At 37.1% G+C, this 17739-nt stretch overlaps 1 protein-coding gene across 1 annotated transcript in view; it reads right to left on the reverse strand.

Annotated features, from left to right (window-relative positions):
• Nucleotides 1-17739, reverse strand: part of LOC108707575 (contactin-5) — an 879452-nt gene that overhangs the window by 126089 nt on the left and 735624 nt on the right. The window lies entirely within an intron of this gene.

Genomic DNA, 17739 nt, shown 5'->3' on the forward strand with positions numbered 1-17739 from the left:
TTTATTTAAGCTTTAGCAAAGAGTTCCATTCAAACACAGAGACAAAATTATAATAATAAATATATGGCAAAATAACTATAGCAAAACCAACTTAAGCAAACGAATAACTGTTTAAAATGAGAATATGCTCCTGGTAGTTATTGTTAGGGGTAATGACTTCCCAAACTTGATAACAAGTGATGCAACCACTGTGATGGACACAAATTCTTTCAAGAATTAACATTCGTTTTTAACCTTGTACAGAGCCAAATTATTTTCTACATATTTTCCCAGATCGCCAAGAACTTTAACTTCAGTGCAATCAGATTCCTGTACAAAAACATTAATTAGTTGTTTACATGACCATTATTTATAAGCTTTAGGCAACCACTTGATTTTTTTGGACACAGTTATGCTAATGAAAAATGAATCAGTTCAAAATTTCTCAGATATCATTGGGCATAAATATTTATGTTATTTTGACCCTTTTTAATTTGAAGCTGACATTTTAATTTAATGGAATTAACTGCTCACTGATCTGGCAGGATGTGCCAAACCAATACTGAGCTAAACATTCTCTCTGGGTATTGCATAGAGGGATCCAATCGCCCAAGTAAATAATCGTAAAAAAAATTTTTTTTTCCTGAGTTTGTTTTCAAATAGTGAGAAATTTATTTATAATACTGGGCTAAATATAAAATATAACATTATACATTTGAAAGTGAATGATGAATTCTATGCCTTATTTATTGTCCCAGTAGGTGTGCTCAATAAAAGGATCATTTATTTTTCCAGATTGATGTTGATTTTTATCCAAAGCCATTTTTGCAATTTGCACCCTGCCCTGTATTTACTATGGGGCTGATTTACCAAGATTTATTTCATACGTTTTCTCAAAATTTGTGTTTTTTTTAAATTTCTCTAAAACTCTAAACATTTGAGACTTATTAAGTTTAAAAACCAAGAAAATGCTAAAACAAAACTTCTCCTAGTAAAAGCAGTCTCTGTCCCATAAAAGTCAATGGGGGGTGCACTGATCCTATTGGACCTTTTTTTTTTTAACCATTCAGACTTTTAGGGGCCGATTCACCAAGGGTCGAATATCGAGGGTTAATTAAAATTAAAATATCGAAGTCGAAGGATTTTAGCGCAAATAGTGCGATCAAACGATCAAAGGATTATTCCTTCGATCGAGCGATTAATTCCTTCGAATCGAACGATTTGAAGGATTTAAATCCACCGATCGAAGGAATATCCTTCAATCAAAAAAACTTAGGAAAGCCTATGGGACCTTCCCCATAGGTTAACATTGAGTTCGGTAGCTTTTAGATGGCGAACTAGGGGGTCGAAGATTTTTCTTAAAGAGACAGCACTTCGACTATTGAATTGTCGAATAGACGAACGATTTTTAGTTTGATTCCTTCAATTGGAAGTCGTAGTCGTAGTCGAAGGTCGTAGTAGCCCATTCGATGGTCGAAGTAGCCCAAAAAACACTTCGAAATTCAGCGTTTTTTTACTTTGAATCCTTCACTCGAAGTTATCCTTCGAGCCTTAGAATTTTAGAGGAATAAAAAAAACACAAATTCACAAAAAGATAGGATTCATAAAAAAACAGAAATGAGAATTTTAGTAAATCAGCTGGCTCTGATACAGGGAGATGCAAAATAATACAACAATTCTGAACCACAACCAAGTTGCATTAATGTGATAGAAATCACAAAACATGTGAATAGCATCCCTATATGTTTCCTGTTGCATGACAATGTCGGCTGAGGTAAGTATCTTCTCAAGGACACAACTACTTACTGGTAGGGTGGAGAAACTACTGCAAGAATAAAATGTCCCATGTGAAACCATTTGGTCCAAGCATTTTATGTAGGCATTTTGCATTAAGGCATAATAGACACTCTTTAATGTCAACAACTTCACAAATTCCTAATTATTATTAAATGTGTCGAAGAAGCATGATGCATTATGTTCATCAATAATGAATAAGGGAATCTATCATGGTGAGAAATGGCTTCTAGGTAATAAAATATCTTCCCATTTTCTGCTGATTCCTTGACACATATTTCCTTAGATCAAAAATGGGCCGTCACAGAGAAAGATATATTATAACCTTATTACTACGACCATTATGACCTAAAGAGCAATTGATCCTACTGACAACCTGTCTATTGATAACTTGTGCATGATGAGAAAAAAAATCAATTTCCTTCTGAAGATTTATTTTACAGGATTATAGAGTTGATTGGATTCTTTGAATTTGTCAAGTATACAATCTGTTTCCACAATCAAAATATATGAGATTTTCTCAGTTATGCTGTACATAGCTCAACAGAACAAAGACTTAGTCGATTTTGTATATAAATCATACTTTAACATTTAATGGCTCTTTTGAGTGGTGATATTTTAACAGAACATCACTTGGCAGTGGGGTATAGAGAAAATCCATAGCAACGACCAACCTGCTTTATTAGACAATTAGGGGATAGCTATGCAAATAAAACCATATATTTCCCTTTAGCAGAAAATTACCATCAGTCAAGTATAAAGGCAAAAAGGGCAAAGTCTCTGCAACTCAACACTTGAAAACATGAAAATATATTAACATATGACCAAATTCCAGCTCTCCAGCACTTCCAAGCATGTCAGCGATAGCCATAAAGGGTACGACTCTGCTCCAGCAGGGGATAGATACGCAGAGAGCCAGGAGCATAAGGGCCCAGTAAGAAACCCTGTGTCACAATAAGACTGGTCCCCAAGAATCAACTTTGCAATAATCAAGATTAGTGATGGGCGAATTTGGGGCGTTTTTGCTCCGTGAAATTCACGAAAAGGCGCCGGCATCTGTTTTTGACTCCGACGTCTGTTTTTGACGTCGGCATCCATTTTTGGCGAAATTGCGGCTGTGTCCATTTTTTTTTACGCCAACGGAGAATCGCGGGAATCCAATGTGAATTTGCACCTGGTGAATAAATACGCCCATCACTAATCAAGATTGATAGGGGAGATGGATTCAAAGCTTAAAGAAAGATCAATCAGGGAAATATATCAATGTTAGGTACACACTGTTATAAACTAATTCTGTTCTCATGAAACTGACCCTGGTGTGTTGGCGCAGGTGTCTTTGGTAGTTAATTTTAGATTTTGGGGTTGATTTATCAAAGGTCGAATTTATTTTTCACTCTAATAAATTTGAATGTACTCAAAACTTGAATGTTATCTTATTTAAGAAAAAACTTGAACGTCTAAAATTGGAATGTTACTGACCCCAAAAAGGATCGAATTTGAATGAAATGAAACTGGATTTTTCTCCTAAAAAAACTCAAATGTGAGGAAGGCTATTAACATCTTCAAATGGGTCAACGGACCCCTGCCATTGATTTGTATGAATTGGTCTGGTTTTAGGTGGCAAATATTCAAATTAAACCATGGTCGAGGTGTGATAAATTTCATATTCAACATTTGAGTCCGTGCTTTTAAATTAGAATTTGTGAGTTTTGACACAAAAAAAATTCAAAAATTCGAATTCTAATATACCATTCGAACTTAATAAATCTGCCCGTATATAGTGATGGGCGAATTTGTGCCATTTCGCTTTGACTTAAAATTTGTGAAATTCGCAAAACGGCGAAAAATTAGCGAAATGGCGCCGGCGTCTCGTTTTTGACGCCGGGGCCTTTTTTGACGCCGGCGCCCGTTTTTTTTTTTTGACGCCGGCACCCATTTTTTACGCCGGTGCCCGTTTTTGCCGCAAATTTTCGCGGGCGTTTCGTGAATTTATTCGCTGGCGGCGAATCGCGCAAATTCGCCACGAATTCGCGCCTGGCGAATAAATTTGTCCATCACTACCCGTATATGTTTCACTCAGCGACTGATAAGAATGATTGAACATTCTCTCTGAAGAACTGTATGATGAGTCTCCACTATTTAAAGCATAATAATAATGTGCTATTTTATATACTCCTGGTTCTGTTGGTTGGTCTGTTAACAATGGTTTGAATGACAGTAACAATAGCAACAGCATGGCTAGAATACATTCTTCACTAACAACCTTCATCTCCAAGGATCTGCCATCATTCATGTAAATTACATGTCAGACACACAGAACAATACACAAGATACCCACAGACAGGAACATTACTAATACAGGATTTAATTACCCATAAATCATTTTCATGATGATAATTTCCGTGCTACCTGAAAGCATCATTAAAATATGACCTGCCCCACACCATACAGTGCAATTCCTATTTCATACTGTACTGGTGAATTGGTTATGGGGAAAAATGGTCAATTGCCTGAATATTTCTGCAAGACATGGCTGTACACATTGTTGATCTAAATTATGTACTGGAATGTGTTAAAAAATGTTGCAGTGGTTATTCTTAGTGATAGGCGAATCGCCAGGCGCGAATTTGCACGATTCGCCGGCAGCAAATAAATTCGCGAACCCCCCGTGAAAATTCGCCCGGAAAAATTTGCCGGCGTAGCGAAACGCCGCAAATTCGCCCATCACTAGTTATTCTGTCAATACCAAAAAACAGAGAGTGACAGCACTAGATAGGTACCTGTAAGCTTGGGATACTGACAAGGGACAGCTTTTCCAAGGTTTACTGCCTGATTTGCTTTCATTTCTTTACAACTAGTGATGGGCAAATTCGCAGCGTTTCCCGAAAATTTGCAAAACGGCGCCGGTGTCTCGTTTTTGACGCCGGTGCCTGTTTTTCGGAGAATTTATTCGCTGGCGTCGAATCGCGCAAATTCGCTGCAAATTCGCGCCTGCCGAATAAATTCGCCCATCACTATTTACAACTTTCTTTATAACAGGGAATATATACTCTAAAATATTATGCGTGTTCATCTTGCTCTGCTGATCCCCCTTTACTGAGAAACATAAGGGCTGATTTACTCTTTGCACAAGGCAAAGTGCAAAAAAACATTTTTACACTTTGCACCCTGTCTTGTATGGTAGATAAATAACTAGAAGTCTCTGCCACCCCTGATGAATATGTGCTGCCTGCATATGACAGAAATGTATTCATAAGGGGTAGACTGGGGAAAGCATTTAGGTGAACGAAATTTTTCACCCAAAGACTGAAATGGAAGCAGTTATTTACTAAAATCCAAATTTATCTCATATTTTAATAAAAAAACATGACCAAACTCCCATATTTGATTTGACCTGATTTATTAATAAAATAACCTAAATTATTCGTATTGCAAAAAAAAAAAAATCATGAGAAAACCTGAATCTCTTGAATTTTTCTGGCTTTTTTTTTTACCGAAAACCCAGAAAAAGTCAAATTTTCAGACTAAAACCACCAAAGACCCCGATAACTTCAATTTGGGATAGGTGCCTCTATCATTGACTTATACAGGACCTCAACAGGTCTGAGATGGCATATTATCGGATTCTTGCTTTTTGCAGCATTGGGGTATAATAAGGGGGTTATTTATTAAAGTCCGAATGGTAAAAAAAATCAAATTTTTTTCACTAGAAAACTCCAATTTTTCAATTTGGGAAAAAAGACAGAAAAATTTGAGCAATTCGGGTTTTATCGGGTTTTTCTGCAAGTTTATATTATTTATAAATGTGGTCAAATAAAGCACGGAAGGTTGGTTGTGTTTTTATAATAAAATATAAGGTAAATTCAGATTTTAGCAAATAAATTCCTAAATCTTTTTTTCTCTAAAAAATTGAGTTTTCTAAAAAAAATAGAATTTTTTGATGTTTTAACATTCGGACTTGAATAAATAACTCCCGTATAATAAAAAAAAAGTTGCATGGTTTAAAAATTATCTCTCGTAAAACGCCCATTGACTTTGATGTATTTGGCAAATTTTTAGCCATTTCACAAATTTTCTAAGCTAAACAGGTCAGATTCGCTTATCACTACATGGAGGCATCATCTGTTCTCCACCATATTTGTCCCTTAACTTGTCCATCATTCAGACACCCAAGTTAGGGTGCATTGATGTGCACTCACAGCAATAGGACTGCCTTGTATCTGCTGATGCTCTGCTCTGATTCGTTATCCACTGCATGGTGCAGATTGCAGCCAGATGGATAGAAGTTCTCTCTGAATATGCACCAAGCTTTTGATCCCCTTAATGCTCTTGTACTTCTATCCAGTAAATCACCTCTCTAATTTTGGGTTTAACATTCTATTTTTATTTATTCTTAAGTGATATATTTATCAATTTTGTGATTTTTTTCAAATTTGTTGTGGAAAAAGCTAGATTAAAGTAAACCAAACTAAAGTAGTCTAGATCTTTTTTAGATGGAAAAACTCAAATTGGAAAACTTGATTTCTTTAATTTGCGGAATGAACTTGATATCAATGACAATATTATTGTTCCATTGTTTTTTTTACAAGGAACTCGAAATACAAAATAGCTTATATTTTGAATATATGCCGCCTGTTGGCTTCTATAGACACACCTTTTTTTACGGTCAGATTTTTTTAATTTAAATTTGAGATTTCTTGCCTTGATAAATCTTGAAAATTTGAAATCTAAAACCTAGTATTTAAACAAAATAGTTTTCTTGCTGCAATTTTCTCAAATTTCAAAATGTTATCTTTAATTTTAATTCAATTTGCCATAGACAATCATACAAAACAATGGCAGTTTCAAAAAGAAGGGGTGCAGTCAGAAATATAATATAACTTTATTTTATAAGTAATACTAAGTAATAGTAGTCGCTGTAATACATAAGTTCACCCACATACCACATGTAACATAAAAATCATATTGCATACAATTTAAAATAACAAGTATTGCTCAAAAAAGTAGCAATTTCTAAATTTCCTTAATCGCACTCATTATTATTGCATCACATTTTTTCAATGATATCCAGCCAGCAAAATGAAGCATTTAATGTCAATTATTAACTGTACTACATTATGCAGTCTCCCGAATTGCAAGACAGCCAAGTAATTTGCAAGGGTTATGGACCAATGATTACTCTTTTACTGATAACTGCCTTAATGTAATTGCTGTTGTATCTAAAAGTATTTGTCAAATTTGAAGTATGCATGTTAATAATATGCCTGCTTAAATTTAGAATTTATTTAATCACAAAAGAATGGGCTACACAATGTGACAAGTACATTGTAACATTCATAGCGCAGAGCGTGGAACATTTAGCTGGGAGAATACCGCATCAGTTTGTTAGGCAACCTCCTGCGGCTAAAATTGTGAATTTTCTACCTTGGACCAGCTCGCAATTTGTTTTTTAAAAGAACTTTCTTTGCCATATTCTTCCCTTCTCCAAGGTGTTCCTTTTGGTGCATGCATAGTACAATAAAAAAATTGATGACACTTCATATGCACCCCCATGGCTAGTAGAAGGGATACCTGGAAGAAGGGCAAAAGATGGTGGTGTGTAGCTCTGCTAGAAAGTATCCTAGGCAACCTAGGGTAAAAATTACCAAATTTTAGTCAGTGAGGGTTATCCTTACATAGTGGAACCCAAGTGATTTTAAATTATCATTGCCTTCAAGAGAAACACTATACTGTATATGGTATATGTTGAAAACAACTTACTGCCACACAACTTAATACTGTAGGTCTCTAATAGGTGGTTGTTATCAATTATTTTACCCACAAAAAGTAGGCCACTTGGGATGCTGTGGGTATTGCACTCATTTCAACAAACATTAAAGAGTCCACCAATCAAGTATGTTGTACTTATTTAAAATAGAAGTACTTTTGTTATCAACATGAACAGGAACAAGTGATCCATCAGCAGTCTATCTGACCCACCCCATGCTGGTCAAATCAGGAAGTAGCTCTGGCAGGGAAGCAAACCAATTGGCCAGGAAGTGGAACAATAGACTGGAAGATGCTGGGAACTGCAAGGGATGCCTGCGTGAAGAAGAGGTTTTGGCTACTAAAAAGTGGTGCCATCAGAAGAGAGGATGAAAAGAGAATGTCCACAAGAAAGCAGAAGGGTGATGCTACTGAGATCTACCAGACACCTGTTGCCTGAATTATGCCTTGATTAATACAGCTTTGTAAATCTGTTATTGGTTTGTTATCGGTTTAGCCCAACCAGTTATGGGCTCCTCTTTATCACCCCACAGGTATAACCAGCAGATTGTTAAGCAAATAGCCCGAATAATCAGAACAGCAAGAAGTTATGGGGTTGGGCATATGAACATAAAATAGACTGGCTGACATGATGCAAACCTTCATTCATAGATATCAGTTTAGATAGGTGGGCCAACATACATGTACCAGTATTATTGGTATATGTATGGTGGCCCACCTACAGTATCTCAGTTGATATACATGTACTTTGAATATCAATCAGTGTAAGTCCACTCAATATAAGGCAACACCCTGGATTTGTTGGAGGTAGTAGAGAAACCTGCTGTAAAAACAAATAAATACAGGTACAGTATAGGATCTATTATCCTGGAAAGCTTGGAGCCTGGGGGTATCTGCATAAGGATTTGTCTGTAATTTGGATCACCATACCCTAAGACTGCTAAAATAATTTAAACTTTACAGCTTATTTACCAAGTTATCAAGTAGAAGGTGTTGTTTTATTATCACAAATAAAGAAAAATATATTTTATATATATATATATATATATATATATATATATATATATATATATATATATATATATATATATATATATGTAATATTTTTTTACAATTAGAATTATTAGCTCAAAATGTTCTCTATGGGAGATGGCCGTCTCGTAACAAGTTTTCTTAATAATGGGTTTCTGGGCGAGGGATTCCATATCTCTACATTTAAACAAGCCAGTACAGTACTTTAATCTGTTAATATTGGTGGCTGTTCAGCATGTTATGTCTATGTGCAGAGAGAGACAGTGCTTCATAAATAAGTCAGTTTCATTTCTTTTATGCAGATAGGATGAGGATGGATTTGAGGTCAAGGCTTTAGGGGGTAGAGATTAATTAAAACAAAGTGGCCTAGTGCAATGCTGGTTTTGTGGTGCTTTTGCTGAACAGAAAAATTCCCATTCTCAGCTTGATAAATCCACCAACCGAAAATGAACCGAGAAAAGCGATATGTAAAAAACATTAACAAAACTCTTAATTGCTATAGTTTTGCCATTTCCTCCTGTAAATGCAAATCATAAATGAAGGTTGGGTACTTTTTAATAGCCCAGTGCTAAGAGTAATATTTGCCTTTATTACTGGGCATCTGTCTAATTAGAATAGGGATTTCAGCGCTGAAGATATGCGAGTGTGTTTACCAAATGGTTTGGGACATTTTAGCTAATTAAAAAAAACTCTTAAACAACGGTGAAACCTGTTAAACACAGTAGAAGCATTTAAATAGCTTTTTTTATGTGAAAGGCAGGTTTTTAATAGAAAAGACTTATGACCTGTAGCCCATGCCTGCAGTACAAAGCATTGCAGTGAGAAGGACGTATGGAGAGGAGAACTTGCTCACCCTTATGGCTTACAATTTGCTATGGTTTATCTATAAGATAATACATTTAATAAAACCTTTCCCCTTTTAATTTATCACACCTTTATCTATTGAAATCAGAGAGGGCTTTAAGGGAACCTCCTGGATCAGTAGTGCAGTGTATAGAAAGGGGGATTTGATTCGGTTAGAAAGGGGGCGCTCTTACCAGTACAGTCAGGGATTAGAGCTAGAGTAAAGTGAGCATTTGCACCAGAAGTGACACGCCATTTAATGCTATTCTCCTGTATCCTCCTTCCCACCAAATAATTGGCCTAGATTGGAGCTTGTATGTATTGTCACAACAGGCAAGAATGAATCCATTTTGGGGGGCATAGGTCTGTTTAGGTTATTTATGACAGATTAGCCAACAGGAGGTAACATGCTCTTGTTAGGCATGGGCAGGGTCGGATTGAGGCATCTGAGGCTGAACTCAACGGCCCTCCTCCTGGCTGTGCCCTCCACCCCCATGCGTGCCTCCTCCTTTATGTCTGCAGGTCCAGGAGTTTGGACGGGGGGAGAGAGCTTGGGTTCTGAGCAGCAAGCAGGGGGCCACCAGGGTTTTTTCCAGTGTTCTACTAGCCACACTGGGCATGGGACGCATGAGTAGTGTTGAGTAAAACTAGGCTGTTTTGCTTTGTTCAACAACAAAACAGAACAATTACCAAAAAGGCAAAATATTGCCAAAGGCATTGGCCATGATTTTCGCCACAATTTTTCTTGCACCAAATATATTTTTTCTCACGTCAAATGATTTGAAGCCAATGGGCATTTGTTTCGTGTGCCAAATCCATTAACGGCAATGGGCAATTTTTCTTGTGCCAAATGTATTGGAGAAAATGGGTGTTTTTTTCTCGCCAAAAAACTGCATTGGTGTCAATGGGATTTTTTTCCTACATGAAAGATTTTATTTTCCCAGTGAAGCAAAACCCATGGCAAAAAACATTTGTTACTGCAAATATTGTTATTTATATTTCCAAAAGCTAGATTATTTTATCTTGTCTCAAGAGAAAAAGGATTAAGAGTGGTTGGGAAAAATTCTGGGAGCACAGGTTTCTATAGCCTGTTTCAAAGCTCAGATTCTAAAAGAGTTATTCTATGGCATTTTACGAAGATTTTAAAAACCTTTCTGCATTCAGTCCAACAGATTTTAACATCACTAAACACAGTACCTTCTGTCACCAATTTAGTTGACTGCAACATTCGGTTACTGAGTACAAAAGCAGAGGAGGGAGCAGAACAGCAAGTTACTTTTTCTACTGACAGCTAATGGAACGTACGTATTTGTTAATGGGACAGAGAGGCTCACACGGAGTTGAATGGAAGGGGACTTTTGTTTTCCCTCTTTTAAACAGAACACAGTTGCTGTGAACACTAAGTCATTTTCCAGTTATTTCCTATTATACTTACTGTATTCATGTTTATTATTCATTCTACAATCGGAAAAGGATAAAGAAACACAAAGACAATCTTGCCCTTTTTCTATTGAAATTGGAATAACAATAACCAATGTGGTGAATACAACTGGCTTCTACCTGCAATTACAGCAGTTACTGTATCTGTAAGCATCAGGAAATTAACTCAGTATTTTCATATGAACGGCACACACAGCCATGATATTGCTTTTTAGCAATATGAGACGCTGGGTTCTATTATACAGAAAGCTCGCAACCTTGGGTTTTCTGCATGCGGGGGTTTTATGAAAAGGTGCAATAAATGGCACAGTGTCGGACTGAGTTATCAAGCTTCATCTTTGATGGAAATGTTTTATTCCAATACTTTAAGGAAAACTGACAGAACTTCTACTTCAAAAGAAGTATTAAAGGAGAAGGAAAGGTTAAAACTAAGTAAGCCTTATCTGAAAGGTCCACTTAAATATACCAGTAAACCCCCAAAGTAATGTTGCTCTGAGTCCTCTGTCAAAAGAAACACAGCATTTCTTTCGTTCTATTGTGTACTCATGGGCTTCTGTATCAGATTTCTTGCCTTCAGCTTAAACCTCATTGAGACTCAGGCAGGAAGTGATGTCACAGCAAGCTAATACTGCAGCTGCTATCCTAAACAAACAGAGAGACAGAGCTTTTTACTCAGGTATGGTAAAACATTCTGCAGAATAAATATAGTGTTATAACTTGCACTATTGCAGCTAATCTATTGGCAATAACCTGCCTCCGTAGCTTTCCTTCTCCTTTAATGAACTTCATCATTGACTTTGCCCAAAATATCACAGAAATGAATCTCTCAGACCTGGTAAAATCCCATTGGTATTGACCGGTGGATGAAAACATTTCTTTAGGCAAAACAGTACAAGAAATAATTGATGTTTTTTTCTTTCCTGGCAATAATTTTGTTGACATTGTTCAAACGCTATTGAAAATAATGGGATTTCTGTACAATGTTGCTAATTATGTTCATTATGTATCACAATAGCATAGGGATAAAGGGAAACAATTTAGCTGAATTAATCAACTGAATTGGGCAAAATGATGGATGTTTGGGAGCGGTAGAGTTTTTTTTTTTAGTGAGCTTTGTTCTATTTTTGCGCTTCCATTACACAAGCCTTTTTGTCAATGAGTCTTTTTAATCATCCCTTATACAGGTATGGGACCTGTTATCCAGAATGCTCGGGACCTGGGGTTTTCCGGATAACAGATCTTTCCGTAATTTGGGTCTTCATGCTTTAAGTCTATTAGAAATTAATTTAAACATTAAATAAACCCAATAGTCTGGTTTTGCTTCCAATAAGGATTCATTATATCTTAGTTGGGATCAAGTACAAGCTACTGTTTTATTATTACAGAGAAAAAGGAAATCATTTTTAAAAATTTGGACTATTTGGATAAAATGGAGTCTATGGGAGACAGCCATTCCGTAATTCAGAGCTTCCTGGATATCGGGTTTCCGGATAAGGGATCCTATACCTGTAGTGCCTTAGCTGTTCGATTGATAAGTAGAAGGTTGGAAGATGTGTCCTATCCAAGTTAGGAATTCTCTGGGGTGTTTTGAATTTTCTAATAGACTGGGGATGCCAGGTTTTTTTACAGGTCTACAAAAAGGAGGAGCCAAGGATTGCCAACTGTAGTAGTTAGTAATAGTTGCGATCAGCAATAGTACATACACATAAATGTCCAGCCCAGCAGTGCAAGACCCTCACAGTGACAGTTATTAGAAATTCTGTTCACCCTGAGCTAATCCAATTATGGCAGGTGATGGTTTGTGTACTTGATTGGAGAAGTACTCAGATAACTATCCTAAGTCAGGGAGGTCTACTGTATTCATGAAAATTTGAATTTGTGAAGTTTAGAGTTTTTAAATTTAAATAAACTCAACATTTTAACTTGAATGCTAGCATATTTATTATTATTATTATTATTATTATTATTATTATTATTGAATACATCTACACGTCGGGCAGATTAATTAAGATTTTCCATAAAAATTCAAGTATTCAAGGTTTTTTTGGGCGAAACTCACATTTTCGGGTTAAAAAAAAACTTGACTCTACAGAGTTTTTTTTTACAAAAAAGCCTTGAATATTCGAGATTATAATACCCGTGGAAATAGTTTAAATCTGAAAATATATCACCTAAAACCTGTGGAGGTTCTGTAAAAGTCAATAGCAGAGGTTAACAGCCTGCTTGATGTTCGAGTTTTTTTTGGAGGGTTTTGGCCAAAAACTCAAACCGGGAACTTGATTCGATTGATTCGAGTCTTTTTCAGGAGAACAACCGATCAATTCGAGTTTTCGGGATGCGGGACTTAAACTCAAATCTGTTTTTTGCCATTTGAGTTTTTCTTAAGTAAGATACTAATCGAGTTTTGAGGTCATTCAAGTTCATTCGAGGTAAAAACAACTCTAATATTCGCCTTTTGATAAATCAGCCCCATCATGATCAATCATTATGCATTTCAGTTCAATGCAAAGGGGAAAAATGCTTAAAAAAAGCGACACAGCTTGCAAACTACCTTACCAATGCCCTACTCACTCTCAGCCTCTACCTCCTATGTGATTGGTTGGCGGTCAGATACAATAAGCTCTTCAATTGCAGCTTTGGGGGAATTTTGATGATATACACATCATCTACAATTAGTTGCTTTTTTTGATGACAATACTGTCAGCAGTAAAGCAGTAGATGTGATCTTTTTGGACAGGAAACTGGCTACAGGATCGGGTACAGAGGGTTATTGTTAATGGTACATTCTCTTCTTGTAATAAGGTTCTTAGTGGGGTCCCTCAGGTCTCTGTATTGGGCACACTTTTATTTAACGTGTTAATTAATAAATTAGGGGAAGGTACTATAAGTAATGTATCAGTATTTGCAGATGATACATCCAGGATGCGGCATTCTGGCAGCAGGATCTTGACAAACTGGCAATCTGGGCAGCTAAGTGGCAGATTCAATGTTGATAAATATAAAGTCATGCTCCTGGGATGTAAGAATATCCAAGCCATTGGGACTGCACTAGGCAAATCCATTATGGAAATGGACCTTAGAGTCCTTGTAGATAATAAACTTGGCTGTAGCAAGCAATGCCAGTCAGCAGCATCAAGGGCAAATAAGGTCTTGAGCTGTATTAAAAGGGGCATCGATTTGCAGGAAAAGGGGGTTATTCTTCCACTGTACAAAGCACTGGTATTGCTCCATCTAAAATATTCTGTGCAGTTTTGGTCTCCAGTGGGACATTATTGAAAAAGAGATGGTGCAGAGAAGGGCAACTAAGCTGGTAAAAGATATGAAAAATCTTAGCTTTGAGGAAAGACTGGCCATGTTGGGGTTGTTCACTCTGGAGAAGGGGCACTTAAGGGGTGATATAACTATGTATAAATAAATAAGGGGATCATTTAATAATCTCTCTAATGCTTTATTTACCAGTAGGTCTTTACAGCTGACACAAGGTCACCCATTCCAATTAATAGAAAGGAGGTTCCGGCAAAGTATTTGTAAGGGATGTTTTACAGTGAGAGCTGTCAAGATGTGGAATCAATTAACTCCACCACTTGTGCTTTTACACTATTGCCGCTGCATATCACTCAAACAGTTCAAACCAGAACGCAGGCTGCAATATGCTATGAGATTTATACATGCAAGCTGAAACACTTTGTTTGAGAGTACCCATCTAAAAAAAGTTCATATTAGGAACGTTAAAAAGTTTCTTCCTTTACATTGCCTATTGTGGTGGTGAGAGCAACACGGACTAACACATGTGGTGGATAGGGATGTCGCGGACTGTTCGCCGGCGAACTTGTTCGCGCGAACATCGACTGTTCAGCTCGCCGAATGTTCGCGAACGTCGCGCGACGTTCGCCATTTTGGGTTCGCCTTAGCTGGCGCTTTTTTTTGACCTCTCACCCCAGACCAGCAGATACATGGCAGCCAATCAGGAAGCTCTCCCTCCTGGACCACCCCCACACCCCCTGGACCACTCCCCTTCCATATATAAACTGAAGCCCTGCAGCGTTTTTTCATTCTGCCTGTGTGTGCTTGGAAGAGCTAGTGTAGGGAGAGAGCTGTTAGTGATTTGAGGGACAGTTGATAGTAAGTTTGCTGGCTAGTAATCTACTTGATACTGCTCTGTATTGGAGGGACAGAACTCTGCAGGGATTTGAGGGACATTTTAGGTTAGGTAGCTTTGCTGGCTAGTAATCTACCTTCTACTGCAGTGCTCTGTATGTAGCTGCCTGCTGTGGGCACTGATCTCTTCTGATCTCATCTGCTGACTGCTGTAATAACCCAATAGTCCTTGTAAGGACTGCTTTTATTTTCTTTTTTGTTTTTTTACTTTGCTACTATAAGAGCCCAGTGCTATTAGTCTAGCTGTGTTGGGGAGTGGGACTGGTGTGCTGCTCCTCCTAGTAGTTCACCACTACCAGCACCAACCAGAGTCAAAATTGTTAAAAAAAGTATCTTATTTGCACCTGTTAGCTGTTCTGAGCTCTCTGCCAAAAGCTAATTAAGTTAGAAACAGTTTTTTTTCTGGCTGTTCAGTGCAGAGAAAAGAGGGACTTTCCAGTACAAAAGAGGGACAGGGGGTTGAGTGGTCAAAAGAGGGACAGTTGGGAGGTATGCAAGTGCCACCTAGCTGTGTGAGCTTTTTCACATTCTGTCTAAATAACAATAATAATTCCGTGTCCGTAAACATCACCTGAGTGATGTTTTTACAGCAGCAATAATATATTCCGTACCCACTACTGTATACGTTGCCCTTGCAGGCATTGTTTGCCCAGTCTTTAACCAAGTGCCACCTAGCTGTGTGAGCTTTTTCACATTCCGTGTCCAGAAACATCACCTGAGTGAGGTAGTGTGATTTCTGCCCTTTACAGCACAAAACGCAGCGCTGTGTCAACAATGTATTTTTCAGAAACATTTTTGCCCTTGATCCCCCTCTGGCATGCCACTGTCCAGGTCGTTGCACCCTTTAAACAACTTTAAAATCATTTTTCTGGCCAGAAATGTCTTTTTTAGCTTTTAAAATTCGCCTTCCCATTGAAGTCTATGGGGTTCGCGACGTTCGCGAACCGTTCGCATTTTTGACGCAAGTTCGCGAATATGTTCGCGAACTTTTTTTCCGACGTTCGCTACATCCCTAGTGGTGGAGTTAATCGATCTTTTTGAGAACAAAAATTTTTAAAGCAGTATTACCCTATATATTTGTTTGTTTGTTCCCTTGCCTTTGGAGCTGGCTGTTTTTTTAGATATTGCAATTGGGCTTGAAGGGATACAAGCCAGATAAAGACTGTGAACACAATTGGATCTTGGGACTCTGTATATTTTGGACACTATAAGATGTGGAATTCTCTCCCTGAATAAGCTGCAGGCTGATACATTAGATAGCTTTAAGAAGGGGTTGGATGTTTTTTTAGCAAATGAGGGAATACAGGGTTACAAAAGATAATTCATAGATCCAGGGACTGGATTTTTCCCACTTTGAGGCAAATTGGAGAGGCTCCAGATGTTTTTTTTCCTTCCTCTGGATCAAATAGGCAGGTTATATATAGGCTTTAAAGGTTGACCTTGATGGACGTGTCTTTTTTCAATCTAACTTACTATGTTACAAATAATTAAAAAATTATTTTAATGTGAACTTTCATTCTTCTGAAAAATGCTTCCTGGAATAAAAAAAATAGCTAGCCTTATTGCAAGCACATGCTATAATATGGTGGATAACAGAAAGGTCAGGCAGGAGTTGGGGCAGCACAATTATTATGATATGAAAGTTGAAGTCACTTTATTTGGCAGCATATTGAATTGTGCTTACCTTTATAACCTAAGCGGCAAAAAAATATATATGTATTAAAATTTCACAGTTAAAATTATAGCCCATTTTCCTGTTGTCGTTTAACTTAAACGAAACGATTGTACATTAATTTTTATTCTGATGTACTAGTGGGTGTAAGAGTTTTGCTTTATTATTAAAAGCATCAGTGATGTGTTTGACTGATTTCCCTAAAAATACGAATTTAGCCTGTAGCAAGCAATTAAGAATGTCTATTACCATCAAGTGCAATTTTCATATTATCATTCTTATTTTGCATCAAATTATATTAGCATTTTTTTTTAGGAAATTGGGTTTTTATGATAAAAGTTGCTCATTCAACGCAAGTGCTCAAATTTAAGCATGTACTACTATGGTATTAATAGAAGCAATATAAGCATGATATGAACATTTAAGTGTAATTGTAATAGAAAAAGTAATAGAGTAATGGACTTTGAAATAGATGGAGGTGATATTACGTTTTAGTTGCACGTTCTTCTCATTTTCCCAGGGGAAAGGCATGAGAAACCACAGCAGGAATTTCCATGACTTCATTTGCTAGAATTATATAACCTTGGGATCGCGGTGGATATGACTTTGGTTTTAATGGCCAACGTTCCTGTGTTTGTTGTTTCCCACAGGAATGAAGAATATTCTGTATCTTGGAATTGGAACATTGAATTAAAGCTCTGAATTTAGTTTGATGGCGGTAAAGACAGGAAATTCTTACGAATATTCCATGGAACCCTTCATGTTCAAGACCGTGGGATTTTTGCATGATGGTGTATTAGAATACTGATAAAGTTGCCAATAATAGACATTAAAACTCAGATGCGTACTGCGTAAAGGGAGCAGTGTTTTTGACTGTCTAAGCCTAGTGTATTTTATCAAACTATGATACAAATTTTAATAAATCTGCCCCAATATTATGTCTTTCCTAAGCGTCCAATTGCAGCACACAAATGGGATTTAGTCCCATTCCCTGTTAATAGGACAGTAGGAACAATAAAGTTTAGCACAAATAAGGGAGCCAGCGAGTCTGGTGG

This window comes from Xenopus laevis, chromosome 2L (assembly GCF_017654675.1).
Source record: "Xenopus laevis strain J_2021 chromosome 2L, Xenopus_laevis_v10.1, whole genome shotgun sequence".
NCBI classification, from domain to species: domain Eukaryota; kingdom Metazoa; phylum Chordata; class Amphibia; order Anura; family Pipidae; genus Xenopus; species Xenopus laevis.